This window comes from Cibotium barometz, chromosome 38 (assembly GCF_041138505.1).
Source record: "Cibotium barometz isolate CiBa-2024 chromosome 38, ASM4113850v1, whole genome shotgun sequence".
NCBI lineage: Eukaryota > Viridiplantae > Streptophyta > Polypodiopsida > Cyatheales > Cibotiaceae > Cibotium > Cibotium barometz.
This window is the reverse complement of record NC_141083.1, coordinates 31,208,676-31,228,416: the sequence shown is the minus strand read 5'-3', so window position 1 is coordinate 31,228,416 and position 19,741 is coordinate 31,208,676.

Genomic DNA, 19,741 nt, shown 5'->3' with positions numbered 1-19,741 from the left:
ATCCAACCTAAGGCACTTAACATACAAATCTGTTTCCTTTTTAGCCTTGTTTCCTTTTCAGCCTCTGAATTCCATGCTTTCTCACGTACTCTCCACTGAACTCATTGGATAAGTGCTCTTCCCCTCCATCTGACATAAGGCACTTAACATACAAATTTGTTTGCTTTTTAGCCAACATTATGAAATTATGAAAGTGAGTAAACACTTCACTTTTCTCTTTTATGAAATAGACCCACACCTTTCCCCTTATGTGGTCAATGAAAGGTACATAGTAATTGCATCCTCCCATTTATGTCACCTTTGTTGCACCCATACATCTCAATGCACCACATTAAGTGCTCTCTTACTACATTTGTGTCATGTGGAAATACATTATTTGCTTGCTTTACAAACTGACATGCTTCACATACTTTATGCATTTCATCCACCTTAAACTTTGGCAAACATGTAACAATTTATCAATTCTGCATAGACTTCAATCTGTTCATTCACATGAACCCCAATACATTTGTGCCAAATATTTATATTGGGCCACAACACCTGCACCTTGTGTAAACATAACAACTTTCACCTCAAGAATCCTTACATCTAAAGTAAACATTATGTACACTCTTTTACCCTTTGCAACTAAATGACATTTGTTATTGAAGTCCTCAACATAGCAGCCCTCACGGGGTTAAAGCATACCTGCAAACCTTGGCAAATTCTTTGTTATATTAGGCACACGATGTACATCAGCCAAGTAACTCATCTTTCCATCTTGCATAGCTAATGGTACATTCCCAATGTGAGCAATAGGATGAGCCATGTCATGCCCCATCTCTACATAACTTGATTCCAAATTTTTGACATCTCTAAACCATTCACCATGATAGGTCATATGGTTAGAGGCTCTTGAATCCACATACCATACATTATCACCATTTCTAGATATATCTATAATCAGTGAATTCAACGTCTTGCATAAGAAACAATTACTGACATCATTCGTTAGCTTGTTTACTTGAAGAGGTATAACTATTTTGCTACAACCTGCCACTTTTTATATCACTCTGCGTCTTTGTAGCATTCTATTATTACAAAGTGAGTTGGTTTGCCACAATAGAAAAAATCCTTTTAAAACCATCAAGCCAAAGGAAAGCTCTCAAATTCCTTTGTAAGTTGGAGATTCTTCTCTTTTCTATTCATTTTATGGTTTTTTTTATGATTTTTGTCTTCTCTAAATTGAATATGATGTTATGCCTCATTGAAAAAAGGCATTCCCCTCTCTTCTTTAGTAAATCCAACCATTCTTTATCCTAGATGAATGATTAATGGATAAAATCAAGTTTTTCATAATGTTTCTCTTTGATAAAGTAGAAAATGTTTACATTAGAATGATTTAAATACTCTTGGGGTGAACTTCTAATTAATTTTAGAGAGCTAAAAATTGAAAAATGGTCAGCCATACAAAGGAGGTTATGGCAAATGTTTTCTAAAATTGTGAAAAATAAGTTTTACTTTTTATTCAAAAAGAGTAAGTCCCATCGTATATGTATTCTTGAAGTGTTATTTTTCATCCTAGGTATGGAAAAATGCATACTAAAAATAATTTATTAAAAAAATGTTACTTCTTTAGAATTAAATTCTATGTATAGAAGGAAGCATATTGAAATATTTTTTTATGTTTTAAAAGTGTGATTTTCATCATAAATGATTTTTATGCATAAATGGATGCATAAACGAAATTCTTTTATATTAAAAGAGTGATTTTCATCATAAATGATTTGTATGCATAAACATATGCATAAAAGATATTTTTTTATATGAGAAGTTTGATTTTCATCATAAATGATTTTTTTATGCATAAATGGATGCATAAAAGAAATTCTTTTATATTAAAAGAGTGATTTTCATCATAAATGATTTGTATGCATAAACATATGCATAAAAGATATTTTTTTAATATTAAAAGTGTTATTTTCATCATAAATGATTTTTATGCATAAATGGATGCATAAAAGAAATTCTTTTATATTAAAAGAGTGATTTTCATCATAAATAATTTGTATGCATAAAAGATATTTTTTTATATTAAAAGTGTGATTTTCATCATAAATAATTTTTATGCATAAAAGAAATTCTTTTATATTAAAAGAGTGATTTTCATCATAAATGATTTGTATGCATAAACATATGCATAAAAGATATTTTTTAAAATATTGAAAGTGTGATTTTCATCATAAATGATTTTTATGCATAAATGGATGCATAAAAGAAATTCTTTTATATTAAAAGAGTGATTTTCATCATAAATGATTTGTATGCATAAAAGATATTTTTTATATTAAAAGTGTGATTTTCATCATAAATGATTTTTACGCATAAATGGATGCATAAAAGAAATTCTTTTATATATTAAAAGAGTGATTTTCATCATAAATGATTTGTATGCATAAACATATGCATAAAAGATATTTTTATATATATTAAAAGCGTGATACCAGTCCATGGTCTATCAACTGAACCACTAGATGAGGACTCTCCTAGTCCACTCAAAGACTGTGATTGCTAACTTGCATTCTGTGCAACCACATTTCCACTCACATCAGCCCTAAAAGCTTCTTTTTAAGCAGCATACTAGCTGCTCATCTCATCAAAAACAACATCGGTGCTTACCCTCAACTCACGTGTAGCAGGGTTATAACACCTGTAAACCTTTTGCTCAAGGGAATACCCAATAAACACACATTTTTCAGCTTTTGGATCCAGCTTAGTTCTCAGCTCATCTGGCACATGCACATATGCAATGCATCCAAAGACTTTCAAATGAGACAAATTAAGTTTTCTACCAGTAAACCTCTCCTCTGGAATACATCATGTATGGTTGCAGTTGGAGTCCTGTTCATGATGTAAACTGTTGTAGAAACAACCTCAGTCCAATAGCTATGCGGCATATTCGTCTCTCCCATCAATGCTCATGCAATCTCAGCAATGTGCCTGTTTTTTCTCTCAGCAACTTCATTTTGCTGCAGAGTGTATCTGCATGTAAATTGTCTCCGAATACCATTCTTCTTAAAAAATTCACATAACTCATTGGAGTACTCTCCCCTTCCATCTGACCTTAGGCACTTTACATATTTTCCTATTTGCTTTTTAACCACCATAACTCTGAAATTCTGAAAATGAGTGAACACCTCACCCTTCTCCTTCATGAAGTATACCCACACTTTCCTTGTGTGGTCATCAGTAAATGTCACATAATACTTAGCCTCCCATAGACATGGTCTTCGTAGGACCCCATACATCTGAATGCACAACATCTAGTGCATTTCTTCTCACATTTCTTTCACGTGAAAATACATGCTTTGTTTGCTTTCCAAATTGGCATGCTTCACATATTTTGTGCACACCTTCAACTTTAAACTTTGGCAGCCTTGTCACAATTCCTTTAGTTTGCATAGACGTCATTCTCTGCACATTCACATGTCCAATTCTTTTATGCCAAATGTCTGTGTCTGCAACAATTCCTGAACCATTTGCAAACATCGCAGCACTCACTTTAGGCATGTTTACATTCAATGTAAACATTCTGCCCACTCTGTTGCCTTTTGTAACCAACCTGCACTTGTCTTTAAAGTCTTCAACATAACAACCATCAGGCTTAATCATCTGGCCAACTGAAACCAGATTCTTTGTTATGTTCGAAACATGAAGTACATTTATTACAAGGCACTTCACTTTGCCATTCTGCATAGACAATGACACATATCCAACATGGGCAATTGGATGAGCAGTGTCATCCCATGTTTCCACAAAACCTGGTCTTTCAAGGTTTTTCATCTCCTTGAACCACTCCCCATGACTTGTCATGTGGTTCGAAGCACCTGAATCAACGTACCATACATCATCTTTATGTGCTGCTTCAACATTTTCAGACATGGCATTAACAACATGCTGCATATAACAAACAACCTTTCATTATCCTTATTGTTTTTGCTTGAGGATGCATAGTTGTTTTGCTGCAATTTCTCATTTTGCATGTCAGCCTGCTTCTTATAACAATCTGCCCTCACATGTCCAGGCTTACCATAATAAAAGCATCCATGTGTATCATTATACTGCCTTTGCCAATTTCCATGACCTCTTTGACTCCCCCTACCTCTGAATTAGAGCCTCTTCCACATGCGTGTTGTTGTTGTGAATTTTGGGACTGTTGTTGCTGCTGTTGCTAGCCATAATTTTGATTACTTGTTCGGCCACCTCCTTGGTTGCGTCCACGGCCTCCTCTACCTCGTCCTCTTCTTGAACTTGTGTAGAGGGCCTGTTGCTTTGAACTGTTTTTGTTTTGTGAAGGCTGTTGGTCTTCACCCAAGCTCTTCTCTTCTATAATCAACATAGACACCAAATTTGTGAAATTGGGAATGTTTTCCCGAGTCTGAATAGATGTCTTGAACGCCTTGTATTGTGGCCCGAGACCACGTAGACAAACTTCCACCTTATCATCATCATCTACTGAAATGCCAATAGATGCAAGGGATTCCACAATACCCTTGATCTTCAATGCATAGTCATTCACAGACATACACTTTTTCTCCACAGTATGCAGTTCATTCTTCAACTGTATCTTTCGTGCCTTGGTATTCATTTCATAGAGTTTTACCAAGGTGTCCCACGCCTCCTTGGGGGACTTGGCATCCTGTATGTGCCCAATCATGGTGTCCTGTATACTGATAGAGAGCCAATACATAACTTTTATGGCTCCTTGGTTCCAATCCTTGAACTCTTTCACATCTGCAACAGTCAGATTGATCTCTGGTATCTCTGGTGCCTCTTCATGCTCACCTTCTATGTAGTCCCAGTAACCCTTTCCCTTCAAGAAATTTGTCAAGCTGAACCTCCAAGCATGGAAGTTGTTCTTATCAAGCTGAACAGCAACAATCTGGTTTATGCCATCATTTGACATCTTGCCAGATGCACAAATTTACCAGAAACAGCACTCTGGTTTGTCCTGCACAAACTGTACTACACTCAAATGTCACAACCACGAGTGACCTCAATGTGCATACATACACCCAATGGCAAAACTGTTGACCTCCTTGCAGCACACACAATGTCTGCACAACCAATTTGTCTTCCTGCAGTTCTTAAAACAAAGTTCTGCAAGGAATCGATGACTTACCCGTAGTGCTTGAAATCGTCTGCTTTCTGAAAAACGGAGGTCCTAACATGCCCAAAATGCATTTTCGGCACAAAAATTGTTGTCCATGATTAATTTTCTAAGGCAGCCTACCACTCCATGGTCTATGAATAGACCCATTGTTAGAGAACCCTCTTGATCCACTCAATGATTGTGATTGTTGACCTGTATTCTGTGTAACCGCCAGCTCTTATGCACCAACCCCAATCAAGTCTTTTATAGAAGCATACCAACTACTCTCCCTACTCACCCTTATCTCGCATATGGTCCAGCATTATAACATTTATACCTCATTTGCTTGATTTATATCAAACACCAAGCGAGATTTTTTTAGCAAACCAAAATAACCAAGAAGAACCCATCAAAATGACACATGATCGACCAAGATACAAGGGTACTTTATCACTATGTAAAAAAACCACAAAACAAAGACAAATACAAGTTGCACCTATCTCCAATGAAGATTTTGCATCCAAATATTATAGTATACAATTTAGTTTCTTGTTTTTGAATGCATTGTACACAAAAGACCCTTGGTATATTTGTAGCTTATTATGTGAGTTTAATATCGAAAGACTAACAATTCAAAAATATACTAGGAAAAAAGATCACCCTGCAACAAAATCAAAACACAAATATAAGAGCTAATCTGAATGACAAAGATGAGTCACACTCATCATCAATGAAGACATTGCGCCTTAGTTGACATTGTTGGACATCCTTCTTACACCGTTCATCATTCACTCCATTGATCTTGCCATTGCTTCAACATACGTTGGCAACACACTTTTCCAAGAAACTAAAAGATATATTAACTTTCATAAATCACCACTCAAAAGACAAAGTGATAGCATCAAAACCAGAACTATGTTAAATATGTCCATGATATGTCAAAATATACACCACATCAAGAACTCCTAGAAATCAAAACCCTATCATAAATATCCATAAGTAGCAAGAAATGTGTGGTTAGTGAAGATGTAATGCTCACTAATCATCGAACAGGTTTGCACCCGCATTTTTGTCCACATCCTCATCTCCAAAAGATGTAGAATCATCCTTCCTAGGCCACTTCCTAGTGCAAAGCAAAGGCTGAACATAAGAAGTAATAAGTCTCTCATCCATGTTAATGTACACACATGCCGTATATGTAAACATGCCTGGAGGATGGGAGCTATGCCACATCCCAACTCAAGGCAAATACCTCCTCGTAGGAATAGAAACTACAGAAAACATGTAGACATACCTCCCAATGATGCCATAATAAGAAACCACCTGGAGTAGTGTCAAAGCAGAAAGGGCCACATCATATTGCACATGTCCTCTATACACACATCCCAAATAGGGTGTGTGGTTGGTGCATGATGCACCCCTCCAAACGGGAGATCCAAGAAGATGAAATATGCAGCCCAACCCACTAGCCTCCCCTTCCTAACATACTCTCTTCCTTTGATAATATGCTCATGTACCAGCGCCCACCTAAGGTTTCTCACATTGAATGAAAAATTGTGGCCTATAGCAATGTAGTTGGTGGCTATCACTATACACTTGGCTTCTCCAAGTAGTGGTAGATCACCATATGCAAGCTCTGACACATATACAAATGGAGAGGAATTTTTGAACAATGGGGCCTTTAAGGCCTACATAAAAACTAAATAACCTAGAATCAACGATGTGGCCATTAAGGCCTACATACAAACCAAATAACCTAGAACCAAAACATAGGGCAAGACCCCAAAGAATTAAAACACAATCACATAAAACACATATCAATACAATAAATCACGATAGCAATACCATGTAGAGGTGGCACATCATTGATGTGCTGCTCCACAAAAGTTAAAGAACAGTGAGATTCACCTTTGTTAACCACTTCGGTTAACATCATTTTTCAAGTGTGGCCACACTTTTTGTAACTGTGCAAAGTGTTAATTGAAAAAGAGATATGGGATGACCGAGCTTATGGCTTGTGTAATTCAGGTCACCCTGGCCCCACCGCGTAACAAATTCTGGGGTGCTAGCAGTGGAAGTAGCGCTTCTTCCATGGGGTAGGGTCCCTCACTCGAGGCCTCGCCCATGTATATCCAGATAAGAGTCTAATCCCTCGGTTCTTCCAAACCAAACCTGGAAAAACTTCCCTCACCTTAAAACACGGGCGATTCCTCCACGATATTTTCACTCTAACATAGTCAAAATCCTTAACTAACTGAACTGATTTGACCAAACCTGTAAGTCCCATAGTCAGGTCAAGGAAAAAATTGCACTTGGATCATAGATACCAACGCTTTTTTCCTCATTGAGAGGCACAACTGTTGATTCTTTTCCATAGAACAATTTTTATTTGGGATTTACTTCATCTATCGTCTCATAACAGAATTGAGTCTCATTTTAGGGATCCATTAGTCGTCCAGCCTAACCCCATCGAGTCTGGTGGGTTAGCCAACCATCCAACCATTGTAGTGATGGGATCCATTTAAGAATTTGGTTAGGTTTTGTCTCAGGTACTAGGGAAAAGAGTTCCCAGGCCCCCTAGTTGGATATTCATGCAAACTTAAAACTAGACAACCACTTACACACCCAATACGAAATTGCCTTTCTCACAGATTCAGCTATCTTTAAAACAATCATTTAATGAAACTATAGTATCACTGATCATAATCCTCCAAAATATCCTATTGAATCCTAATTTCCAATTTTTCCTTCATCGGTGTACCTATGGCATCATTTGCAACCAAAATGCTCACCACCTGTCCACTTAGGGGCCTTTTTGATAGTTCCTAGCTCATAGTAACCGATAATATTTTCACTTATAAAAATCAAAATGGAATCTCTGTTGAAGATTAGCAAGATCAACCAACAGATCCATATAAAAGAGCCATGGACTAATCCATTGAGGACCAGCAAGGTCAATCAACTAGATCCATGCCCGAATTCAGAAAACAACTCTTACTCCTTGCTCCAATATCTTCCCTGATGCACGTGTGGATATCTTTGGTGACCCAGAGCCCGAGCACCGTATGGTCAGCACCCTCTTTCGCAGGTCACCTAGCGCTTCACTCATAGGCCGCTTCCTTGGTCCCTCATCCACCGTACCGGAAGCTCACCATTTAAATCGAACTGAGGCTTGTCCAAGACCTCGGCTGATATTGCTATGCAAGACATCCTCCGTTGACTCTCCATCAGCTGTTGCAACTTTATCAGCATAGGTCTCCACGACCTCATTCACAAGATGGTCAAAATACTTCCCCAGCATTTTTGACATAAAATAGTCATTTAAAAATAGGTCATATATACAATTTCTATAACGAACTCTCGTCTTTCCACATTGTTCCATATCAATCCTCATTTATCTCATATGTATTCCCATTCTCATCACATCATTTTCCATCTCATCACATCTGTTCTCATTTATTCGCAGCATCAGATCTCATCCATTCGCATCTACCCATATCCATATCTCATCACATCATATTCATTCACATCACATATCACATCTATCCCAATTTACATCACATCTATCCCAATTTACATCACATCTCATTCATTCACATCCCGATTCACATGACATCACATCTCATTCATGCACATCCCGATTCACATCACATTACATCTATTCGCGTCCATCACATTCATTTACATCACATCCATTTACATCCATCACATCACATTCATTCATATCCATGACATTCATTCACATCCTGATTCACATCACATCACATCTATTCACATCCATCACATTCATTCATTCACATCACATCATATCTATTCACGTCCATTTACATCCATCACATCACATCCATTCATATCCATCACATTCATTCATTCATATCCACCACATTCATTCTCATACCATCCCATCACATACATTCTATCCACATTATATCACATCACTTCTATCCACATCATCATATCTCATTTATACACATCTCATCTCATTCATCCACATCCATCCAATCGTTCACATGTATGACTACTCACATCTATCCATACATTCATATCTATCACTTCACATTCACGTATATTCATGTCACATCACATCTGTTTACATCACATCACATTCTTTCACATACACATCCACATCCGTTCTTTCACATACATCCACCTCCATTCTTTCACATACTTATCCATATCCATTCTTCACATCCATTCTTCACATATTGGTTGCAAACCAATGTAGTATCAATGCTGCTGGATAAACAGGTCCTTTTGAGACAAGTGCTGGATTTAATCCTAAGATTTAAGGCTACAATCCTGATGGCAAGCATTGAAGGATTGAGTAAAGAATTAAGATACTCCAAACAAGAAGAAACTCCTGAATGCAAGCTGAGGAACCCCAGTTTCTAGAGATGATGAAGTGGCGAAAGTCACAATCCAACTCAACAATGTGCTCATCAATGATGCAGCATTGGATGGTGGATCTAGAGTAAATGTCATTACAGAGGAAGTTGCAGTAGGATTGTGTCTCTAATGGGAACCCATCACATTTAACATAAGAATGGCAGATAATAGAATGGTGGTTCCCAAGGGAATTGCCAAAAATGTCCAAGTGAAAATCAAACAAGTAGACTTCAAGGTCAACCTAGTGGTCATAACCACTGAAAATCACACCGGGTCTTACCAAGTGTTATTGGGATGGCCCTAGTTGAGACACGACAAAGTGAAGTAGGATTTGGGCAGAAACAAAATCTCCATCATAAAGGGAAAGCGAAAAGCCCATGTTGACCTTTCTGGTGTAAGGGGATCAGTAGAACCTATCCAAAGGCCAATTCATGCAGAAACATTCAATATGTCAAAAGGCTTGAATGTTGATGAAGAGGACAGAATACTTTGACGACGGGCATCCCGACTTGGTTCCCTTGTACATGTTACATGTAGATGAAGTGATGGGGAACTATGCGGAAACAAAACATGGAAAAGCGAAAGAAGTAGGGAAGGAAATGAAGGAGAAAGAAAAAAAATCTACAAAACCAGAGGGCTCAAGGAGAGAAAAACTGAGCAAAACCATGTAGGAGAAAGCCTTGGAAGAGGTTGAATGGGCCCAAATTCTGGAGCAAGAGGAGAAAATGCAAGAAATCCATGATTGGGTTCATAAGCAAAAAGAGAACTAGAAGGGAAATGTTGTAAAAGTAAGCTCAGACAGACTACAAGAGGTGAATCTGGGAAATGAAAAAGAAGAAAAGACAAAGTTGGTATCCTTAGTAAAGGAATACCAAGATGTATTTTCTTGGTTGTATGAGGAAATGGAGGGAATTGACGACCCTAAATTCTTCCAGCACAACATCAATTTGAGAGAAGGAACCATACCAATCAAACAGCAGAGGTATAGAATGAACCCTAACTACGCCAAACAAGTCAAAGAAGAAATTGACATACTGCTGAGAGTGGGTTTCATTTTACCCAATAGAGAAATAAGCTTGGATATTCCCAATTGTGTGAAAAGATGCAGGGGAGAAGAGAGCTTGAGCTCTTACAAGCACACACACACTCACGAAACCCTAAAAGAGAACACACAAGGTGAGAGGCTGAAAATCTTCTTCTTCTTCACACAACACTCAACACACCATATACAAAGATAAGAGTACACACAATATGAAAAGGTACTCAACCAAGTACATACTAGGGTTCTCTATAGTGTGAACCCAACTAAATGAGCTGGCGCTATAACTATGCCAGTCTCTAGAATGGCTCTCACATAGCCTGTCATCCCACTGGCTGCATATCATCCATGATCTCACCAACCATGCTAGTGGTGTAACTGTGGGGCCTATCCCCCTAGCAGAGTCATCAGTGTTGTCAACCGCCTCACTAGATGAGCTCGATATCTCAACACTCCCCCTCGAGCTCAACTCCATCTCATGTACACAAAGGGAAGCCCTAAATCTGCGGAGCTTCTCTATACCCAATGCTTTGGTGAAGATGTCAGTGACTTGATCCTGTGTGCTGACATAAACAAGGTCAATGTGATCTCCTGCCAAAACCTTCTCTCTGACAAAATGGTAGTGGACCTCTATATGCTTTGTGTGAGCATGAAAAACTGGGTTCTTGGCCAACTCTATACTGCTAATGTTGTCACAAAAAATGACAACTTGTCTATCCAACTGATAGACCCAAATCTGCAAGTAGCTTTCTCAACCAAGCTACCTCACATGCTGCCATAACAGCACCTGTATACTCGACCTCTGTGGATAGAGCAATCGTAGACTGCTTCTTGTTGCTGCTCCAAGTCACAGTAGCACTCCCCAAAGAAAACATGAAGCCACTAGTAGATCTTCTATCTCAGATACTACTAGCCCAATCAGCATCTGTGTACCCATGTACACATATCTCTATCCTAGTTTTATAAAATAGTCCACAATACAAAGTAGACCTCACATACCTTAGTATGCGTCTCAATGCATCCAAATGAGGCTTCTGAGGAACTTGCATAAACTGACTCACCAACCCAACAACATAGCTCAAATCTGGCCTGGTGATCATCATGTAGATCAAGCTTCCTACTATGCGCCTATACATAGTAGGATCCTCCAAAATCTCTCCTGAATCTGCACTCAACTTGCCATTCTGATCCAATGGCACTGAGATAGGCTTACAGCCTGTCATACCATACTTGGACAACATGTCCAAGCAATACTGTCTCTGCAGTAATCCAATACCATGTGGTGACCTAATCACTTCAATGCCCAAGAAATATCTGAGCTCCCCCAGATCCTTCATCTGAAACTTTTGTCTAAGCAAGATCTTTACATCAAAGATCTCTGCATCATGGTCCTCCATAATGATCAGGTCATCTACATAGATGACAACAAGCACAACCCCTCTATCACATGTCTCACATACAATGAGAAATCTGCATTGGCTGCATGAAAGCCAATAGTGACAAGATATTCGAAAATCTTATCAAACCATGCTCTTAGTGCTTGTTTTAAGCCTTACAAGGCTTTTTCCAACCTGCAAACATGCTAGGGGTGACTCACATCCTCATAACCAGGTGGGTGCAACATATACACTTCTTCCTCCAAATTCCCATGCAAGAATGCATTCTTTACATCCATCTGATGTAAAGACCATTGCTTTGACGCAACCACTACTATCACAACTCTCACTGTTGCCATCTTGGCAACTGGGCTGAAAGTTTCCTCATAATCAATGCCATATGTCTGTGCATATCCTTTAGCTACCAATCTAGCCTTGTACCTACTTATGCTTCCATCACTGTTATGTTATCTGTGCTTACCCTCAACTCACGTGTAGCAGGGTTTTAACACCTATAAACCTTTTGCTCAGGGGAATACCCAATAAGCAACCATTTTTCAACTTTTGGATCCAGATTAGTTCTCAGCTCATCTGGCATATGCACATATGCAATGCATCCAAAGACTTTCAGATGAGACAAATCAGGTTTTCTACCAGTAAGCCTCTCCTCTGGTATACATCATGTATGGCTGCAGTTGGAGTCCTGTTCATGATGTAAACTGCTGTAGAAACAGTCTCAGCCCAATAGCTATGCGGCATATTCTTCTCTCCCATCAATGCTCGCGCAATCTCAGCAATGTGCCTGTTTTTCCACTTAGCAACTCCATTTTGTTGTGGAGTGTATCTGCATGTAAACTGTCTCCAAATACCATTCTTCTTCAAAAATTCAGAGAACTCATTGGAGAAGTACTCTCCCCCTCCATCTGACCAGGCACTTTACATATTTCCCTGTTTGCTTTTTGACCATAACTCTGAAATTTTGAAAATGAGTGAACACCTCACCCTTCTCCTTCATGAAGTATACCCACACTTTCCTTGCGTGGTCATCAATAAATGTCACATAATACCTGCACCCTCCCATAGACATGGTCTTCGTAGGACCCCATACATTTTAATGCACAACATCTAGTGCATTTCTGCTCACATTTGTGTCACGTGGAAATACATGCTTTGTTTGCTTTCCAAATTGGCATGCTTCACATATTTTCTGCATACCTTCAACTTTCAACTTTGGTAGCCCTATCACAATTCCTTTAGTCTGCATAGACTTCATTCTTTGCACATTCACATGTCCAATTCTTTTATGCCAAATGTCTATGTCTGTAATAATTCTTGAACCATTTGCAAACATCGCAGCACTCACTTCAGGCATGTTTACATTCAATGTAAACATTCTGCCCACTCTATTGCCTTTTGCAACCAACCTGCACTTGTCTTTAAAGTCTTCAACATAACAACCATCAGGGTTAAACCAAACTTGCAAACCCTACTCAATCATCTGGCCAACTGAAACCAGATTCTTTGTTATGTTCGGAACATGAAGTACATCTGAAGGTACTTCACTTTGCCATCCTGCATAGACAATGGCACATCTCCAACATGGGCAATTGGATGAGCAGTGTCATCCCCTGTTTCCACAAAACCTGGTCTTTCAAGGTTTTTCATCTCCTTTTACCACTCCCCATGACTTGTCATGTGGTTCGAAGCACCTGAATCAATGTATCATACATCATCTTTATGTGTTGCTTCAACATTTTTAGACATGGCATTAACAACATGCTGCATAACAAACAACCTTTCATTATCCTCATTGTTTTTACTTGAGGATGCATAGTTGTTTTGCTGCAATTTCCCATTTTGCATGTCAGCCTGCTTCTTATAACAATCTGCCTGCACATGTCTAGGCTTACCACAATAAAAGCATCCATGTGTATCATTATACTGCCTTTGCCAATTTCCACGACATCTTTGACTCCCCTTGCCTCTGAATTGGCCTCTTCCACCTGCGTGTTGTTGTTGTGAATTTTGGGACTGTTGTTGTTGCTTTCTGCTACTGGCCATAATTCTGATTACCTGTTTGGCCACCTCCTTGACCGCATCCACAGCCTCCTCTACCTCTTCCTCTTCTTGAACTTGTGTAGAAGGCCTGTTGCTCTGAATTGTTTTTGTTTTGTGAAGACTGTTGGTCTTCACCCAAGCTCTTCTCTTCTATAATCAACATTGACACCAAATCTGCGAAATTGGGAATGTTTTCCTGAGTCTGAATAGACGTCTTGAACGCCTTGTATTGTGGCCCGAGTCCACGTAGACAGACTTCCACCTTATCATCATCATCTACTGAAACGCCAATGGATGCAAGGGATTCCACAATACCCTTGATCTTCAATGCATAGTCATTCACAGACATACTCTTTTTCTCCACAATATGAAGTTCATTCTTTGATCAGCCCATTTTGTTCCCAAACCAACAAACTAAATGTAATTTTTATTATGGAGTCCACTTTGGAACCTTGTATATGTTGTATCTTTTGTGCCTTGGTATTCGTTTCATAGAGTTTTACCAAGGTGTCCCACGCCTCCTTGGGGGACTTGGCATCCTGTATGTGCCCAATCATGGTGTCTTGTATATTGATAGAGATCCAATACAACTTTTGTGGCTCCTTGGTTCCAATCCTTGAACTCTTTCACATCTGCAGTAGTCGGATTGATCCCCGGTATCTCCAGTGCCTCTTCATGCTCACCTTCTATGTAGTCCCAGTTGTAACCCTTTCCCATCAAGAAATTTGTCAACCTGAACCTCCAAGCATGGAAGTTGTTTTGTCAAGCTTGAGCAACAATTTGGTTTATGCCATCATTTGACATCTTGCCAGAGACACAAATTTACCAGTAACAGCACTCTGGTTTGTCCTGTACAAACTCCTGTATTTTCTGCAGTGGTACTATACTACACTCAAATGTCACAACGAGTGACCTCAATGTGTATACATACACCCAATGGCAAAATTGTTGACCTCCTTGCAGCACACACAATGTCTGCACAACCAATTTGTCTTCTTGCAGTTCTTAAAACAGAGTTCTGCAAGGAATCGATGACTTACCCGTAGTGCTCGAAATCGCCTGCTTTCTGGAAAACGGAGGTCCTAACACGCCCAAAATGCATTTTCGGCACAAAAATTGTTGTCCGATAGGATAGTTTAGTTCCCTATAGCTTTACTCCCACAAAGAAAGCTCCTCAATCAGAGATCATTTGCCGGTGCCTCCCGTAGAGCTCCTGACAAGGGTGTAGTCTCGCTAACACAAATAGGGAAGAGTAGATGAAGCTCTTTCCCTCGTACCGCTTCCTGTGCTTCTCTTGCTTGCAACTCAGCCCTTAGCATGAGCCAGGCTGCTCTGATACCATGAAAAGATGCAGGGGAGAAGAGAGCTTGAGCTCTTGCAAGCACACACGCACTCACAAAACCCTAAAAGAGAACACACAAGGTGAGAGGCTAAAAATCTTCTTCTTCTTCACACAACACTCAACACACCATATATAAATATAAGAGTACACACAATATCAAAAGGTACTCAACCAAGTACATACTAGGGTTCTCTATGGTAGTGTGAACCCAACTAAATGAGCTGGCGCTATAACTATGCCAGTCTCTAGAATGGCTGTCACACAGCCTGTCATCCCACTGGCCGCATATCATCCATGATATCACTACCCATGCCGATGGTGTAAGTGTGGGGCCTATCCCCCAGGTGGGTCATCAGTGTCCACCACCTCACTAGATGAGCTCGATATCTTAACATTGTGGTATTCCCCAAAATGAACATAAAGATCATAATGTATGTGGACTACCTCAAGCTAAATGCTGCAACTACCTTAGATCCCTTTCCACTTCTATTCATGGACTCCTTGCTATGGAAGAGAACAAAATGTACTCCATTTTGGATGGATTCAGTGGGTACAACCATGTAAAAATGGCACCAGAAGACAAGGAGAAAACAACCTTCATTACTGAATGGGGTGTCTTTGTGGGCGACTGTCTCATGATGTTCAGCCTAAAGAATGCACCGGCTACTTTTCAAAGAATGGTGCAAGAGATTTTCTGTAAGATTCCTCCTCAGCCCTAAAAGATGTATAAGCTCTCACCTCAATCCCGTGTAATCATCCCTTATTTCAAAATGCAAGAAAATATTGTTTTCCCTTGTTTTGGCTTAAAGAGAGGAAATGTTCTACAGATTTTTTGTAAGATTCCTCCTCAGCCCTAAAAGATGTATAAGCTCTCACCTCAATCCCGTGTAATCATCCCTTATTTTAGAATGCAAGAAAATATTGTTTTCCCTTGTTTTGGCTTAAAGAGAGGAAATGTTCTAGAGAGAGGTAATTCAGAATTGAGATATTTTTGGGTACAAAGTTTCTTCTAATATCTAAGATGAATTCCCCTGAAACAGAAGTTCAAAAAGAATTTTCCAATGTGCATTAGGAATTAATTGAATATGTGTATTACAGGCCTGATAGCCTCCAATTTTGACATCAAATAGGCTAAGAAGATGCAGCTTTTCTCAAATAAGAATGATGTTATCCCATTTTTATTTTGTATCCAAGCCTAGACATACACTTGTTGCCGTATGATTTGTACGCATGTCCAACTTTGTAAGTGCTTGGCAATTTAGCGGGTCCGCATATCACAAGCCAAAGCATATAAACTCTCTCTTGTGTTGACAAGTCAAGCCATAATCATTGTACACATTTGAAGCCATAGCCTAAGGTCTAAAAGTATGTAATGTTTTTCAAATTTGAATAAAGAAAAGAGGAAAGAGGGAGGACGTGTGATCTTGGGAGGTGTGGGAAGTTGCAACCAACTTTTCCTTTATCAACCCATGCACGGCTTCTTTTCAACTCTCTTGAATTTGGCACAAACTCTCTTTCTTGGTTCTTGCTTCTCTGTGTGCTAATTCTTTCTAGCTATGGAGGGAGAAGGTGAGGATGAAGAAGAGGATGATTTCATGCCTATCTTATGTGTGCCCTAATATAACCTAGGTTTAGGGTTTCTTTGTGTGTGTAAGGCTATGGTTTCTTAGAGAGAGAGAGAGATAGTGTGTGTGTGCCATTCTTGAGTGTATTTGAGTGTTTCTTGCAGTTTTTATGGCAATGGGCTGAGCCCAGTGCATATATTTTGCATGCTTGAGTCCGGGATTTGCTGTCTTTTTGTGTGCTTGGAAGGCTATTTCAAGGCCTTAGCCTAAGGGTGCACATTTTCAGAAATTTTTGGATTAAGGTTCAAATAAGGTTCCAAAGGGCCAATAGGATTAATCCAAGTGTTGGGATGACAAAAATGCAAAGAATAAAAGAAAATATCCCAAAAATGAGTAAATGCTCACATAAGATGAAGAGTTGACTGAGTACAGGGTTTATTAGTTAAAAATTAAGGTTTATTAAATAAAAATGTGATATTTTAGTAAAATGATGAATTTTGGACACCTCAGTTAAGGAGGGAGAGCCCCATCAAGTAAGAACCTTTTTTATCATCATTACTTGGCTTTTTTAATTTAAAAAAATGAGATATTTTTATCTCTCCTCTCTCCTAGTGCAAACTGGATCAAAAAGGGAGCCAAACTGATCTAAATCTTGTCCAAATTGGGTCAAACTAAAGCTGGAAGTCTCTAGAACCCAGTTGGACTTGGTTAGTGGCCTCCCACACCTATAAATAGACCCTCATTCCTTTGTATTATTATCTTTGAGTAACTACATGCTAGTATTATCTTCAATTTATCATGAAAACAACACTTTTATAATAAAAAATTCCATTATGCATCTTTCTATGCATAGAAATTAAATTCAATGAAAACAACACTTTTATAATAAAAATTTCCATTATGCATCTTTCTTTGCATAGAAATTAAATTCAATGAAAATAACACTTTTATATTAAAAAATTTTCCATTATGCTTCTTTCTATGCATAGAAATTAAATTCAATGAAAACAACACTTTTATAATAAAAAGATTTCCAATATGCATCTTTCTGTGCATAGAAATTAATTTAAATAATTAATATCAATGATATCCATGCATATATATAGGTGAATATGTACATGGAGTAAATAAAAATATTTCTTTTAGAATGCACAAATTGTGGGAAATAACATAAAGATAAACTTTATTTTCCACAAAAATTAAGAAAATTTTGCCATAACCTCCTTTGTATAGTTGGCCATTTCTCAATTTTCAACATTCTATTTTCAATTTAAAATTAACCCCAATTCAAAGTAAACTACTCTAATCTACTCAATTTTCACTTTCTAGTGAGTGAACAATATGAAAAGTTTAATCAATTTATTTGTTACTCATTTTAGGATAAAGAAAGGCTGAATTCTTAAGAAAGAGAAGGGGGTAGCCTTTTCATCAAGGCATAATATCAGGATTCACTTTAAACAACTATAAAAAAATAAAGAAATCAAAAAACCATAGATTTGAAATTAAAAAGTAGAAATTTTAGCTTACATGGAGTTTTGTAAGCTTTCCTTTGGCTTGAGGGATTGAGGGTTCTACTCTTGTTTGGATCAAGAGTGGGCACCAATTTAATTGGAGAGGATTTAGTCAAAAACAATTGAATTATCAAGTGAATTCAATTGGCTCTGGGGTAGGAGTAGAGTAACAGTACATATAAACACTATTAACCTTTTACATGGAGTTTTGTAAGCTTTCCTTTAGCTTGAGGGATTGAGGGTTCTACTCTTGTTTGGATCAAGAGTGGGCACCAATTTAATTGGAGAGGATTTAGTCAAAAATAATTGAATTATCAAGTGAATTCAATATGTAATTGGCTCTAGGTAGGAGTAGAGTAATAGTACATAAACACTATTAACCTTTTACAAAGGGGGGGCTTCTATTTATAGGAAAAAATGAGCCTCTAACCAAGAAAAGTGATTCTACAATTTTCCAGATCAGTTTGGTCAATTTTTGACCATTTTTGGGTCAGTTTAAACAAGAGAGAGGAGAGATGAAAATATCTCATTATTTATGAGTTTAAAAATCCTCCACACATGTGAAATAGGCTCCTCCTTCATGAGGGGAGATCCCCACACTGAGGTGTCAAAAATGCATCATTTCCTCTAAATATCTCTTCTTTTTTAACTAATAAATCTTGTCCTTAGTCCATTATTCATCTTATGTGAGCATTTACTCATTTTTGGGGGCTTTTCTTTTATTCCTCAATTTATCTCCTCCTTACATTTGGATTAATTTTATTGGTCCATAGGAACCTTAATTGGAGCATAATTTAAAAATTTCTAAAAATCAAGAGCCTTAGGCTAAGGTCCTTTATACCTATTTTTAATTAATTTGAATTGCACATTGGATAGTTTTTTTTGAATTTTTGTTTCAAGGGAAACCATTTTAGACACTAGGAGGATTTTCATATCCAAAAATATCTCAATTTTGAATTACCTTCCTCTAGACATTTTCTCTCTCTAGGACAAAAAAGGGATAAAACAGGATCTTTCTTTTATTTCGGAGAGGGGAATAATTATAAGATCAGAAGGGGAGGTTCTTATACCTACACACTTCAAAAACCGGAGGGAGGAATCTTACATCCTACCCCACTTAAAAAATGCAAAATGTCCTCATCTCGCAAAATTAGAGGAGCTCTTTCCATTAAGATCCAACTGATTTTGGGGTTCCTAATAGTCTGGTGTACCCAACAAAATCCTGGGATAAAGATCTTTTATATAGAACTCATCATTAGATAACAATTCACTCAGATCATAACATTCAAATCCTTATCACAATAATAGTCCATTAGACCGAAATTTCTATCTG